The following is a 2500-nucleotide window of genomic DNA, read 5'->3' as shown; positions in this document are numbered from 1 at the left end:
GCCCTCTCTGCCATTCCCCTCCTCCCTCCCCCTTCCCCTCACCTCGCTTTCTCCCCTCCCCCACTCCCCTCCTCCCTCCCCTTCCCCTCACCTCGCTTTCTCCCCCTCCCCCACTCCCCTCCTCCCTCCCCTTCCCCTCACCTCGCTTTCTCCCTCCCCTCCCCGGCGCTCCCCTCCTCCCTCCCCCTTCCCCTCACCTCGTTTTCTCCCTCCCCCCACTCCCCTCCTCCCTCCCCTTCCCCTCACCTGGCTTTCTCCCCCCCCTCCCCCGGCGCTCCCCTCCTCCCTCCCCTTCCCCTCACCTCGCTTTCTCCCCTCCCCCACTCCCCTCCTCCCTCCCCTTCCCCTCACCTCGCTTTCTCCCCTCCCCCACTCCCCTCCTCCCTCCCCTTCCCCTCACCTCGCTTTCTCCCCCCCCTCCCCCGGCGCTCCCCTCCTCCCTCCCCCTTCCCCTTACCTCGCTTTCTCCCCTCCCCCGGCGCTCCCCTCCTCCCTCCCCCTTCCCCTCACCTCGCCTGACTTTCCCCACTCCCTCACGTCGCGTTCTGATTCCCCTTAATTCTCTTCACCTCGCTTTCTCACTCCAACACTCCCCCTCACTTCCCCTCGCCTGGCCTGGTTCCCACCCCCTTCCCCCTTTCCCTCACCTCGGTTTATCCCCTCCCCCCCGCCACTCCCCTCCTCCCTCCCCTTCCCCTCACCTCGCTTTCTCCCCCTCCCCTCCGCCATTCCCCTCCTCCCTCCCCTTCCCCTCACCTCGCTTTCTCCCCTCCCCCACTCCCCTCATCTCGCCCGGCTTGCCCCACTCCCACTCCTCTCCCCTCCCCTTGCCTTCCCACTCCCCTTCCCCTTCCCCCCATCTCGCTTTCTCACTCCCACTCCCCTCCCCTTTCCCCTCGGCTTCCCTCTCCCACTCCCCTCACCCTTTCCCCTCGGCTTCCCTCTCCCACTCCCCTCCCCTTTCCCCTCGGCTTCCCTCTCCCACTCCCCTCCCCTTTCCCCTCGGCTTCCCTCTCCCACTCCCCACTTCCCTTCCCACTCTCTCACCGTCCTACTCCCTTTCCCCTTTTCCTCACCTCCTTTTTCCTCTCCCACTTCTCTCTCTCCCCCCCCCCCACCATTCCCCTCTCCTTCCCTCCCTTTCCCCTCATCTCACTTTCGCTCTCTTCTCTTTCTCCTAATTTCTCCTCTTCATCTCCTCCTCCTCCTCCTTCTCCCTCCTTTCCCTTTTTCCTCTCCTGTTCTTCCTCATTCTCCTCCTCCCTCTTTCCCTTCTCTATCACCTAATCATTTAATAACTCAATCACCTAATCAACCCATCACCTAATTAACCAATCACTTAATCACCCAGTCACCTAATTATCCAGTCAGCCAATCACCCATTACCTAATCACCCAGTTACATAATCACCCAATCACCTATTAGCTAATCATCCAATCACCTGATTACCTAATGAATCATCTAATCACCTAATCACCGAATCATCTAATCACCTAATCACCCAAGCATCTAATTACCTAATCACCCAATCACCTAATTACCTAATTACCTAATCACCCAATCACCTATTCAAATAATCACCTGTTCACCTAATCATCAAGTCACTTAACTACACAAATTACTCAATCACCTAATTACCTAATCACCCAATCACCCAATCACCCAATCACCTAACCACTTAATAAGTCTCTAAAATACCACCTTTTCCCTAATCCCTATTCCTAATTTTTCACTTATCATTATCATTATTTTATTTTTGTACACACTTCGTCCTTGCCTGTGACGGGTAATTAATTATCGGTAATATGAGTCATTACGCTTAATTTGGTCTGTCGCTGATGAAGGATTGTTTGTCAATATGGCCGTACGCTCTTTTGAAATTATTATCTCTCTATCGTCTTTTTTCGTATCCTTTTTAAGTGTGTTTTGATCTATATATATATATATATATATATATATGTATATTTTTTTTTTTCCGGTCTGTGTGTGTGTGTGTGTTATTTTCCTTTTCTTTTTTAGTCTCTCCTTCTCTGTTCGTTTTTTTTTTTTTTTTTCTTTCTTTCTTTCTCTCTCTCTCCCTCTTTTTCTCTCTCTCTCTCTCTGTCTCTCTCTCTCTCTCTCTCTCTCTCTCTCTCTCTCTCTCTCTCTCTCTCTCTCTCTCTCTCTCTCTTACTCTTTCCCTTTCTTTTGCTCTCTCTCTCTCTCTCTCCTCTCTCTCCTCTCTCTCTCTCCTCCCCTCTATCTCGTCTCTCTCTCTCTCTCTCTCTCTCTCTCTCTTTCCCTTTTCTTTTGCTCTCTCTCTCTCTCTATTGCCCTCCCCCCTCCTCTCTCTCTCTCTCTCTCTATCTATCTATCTATCTATCTTCTCTCTCTCTCTCTCTTCTCTCTCTCTCTCTCCTCTCTTCTCTCTCATCATCTCTCTCTCTCTCTCTCTCTCTTTTGTCCCACTCACCGTCATAAAAAGTTCTCCTTGGAGGGCTGTTAATGTCACATCGTCAAA

Source organism: Penaeus chinensis, chromosome 14 (assembly GCF_019202785.1).
Source record: "Penaeus chinensis breed Huanghai No. 1 chromosome 14, ASM1920278v2, whole genome shotgun sequence".
Lineage (NCBI taxonomy): Eukaryota > Metazoa > Arthropoda > Malacostraca > Decapoda > Penaeidae > Penaeus > Penaeus chinensis.
The sequence above is the reverse complement of the archived record's forward strand: the minus strand, read 5'-3'. Positions refer to the sequence as shown.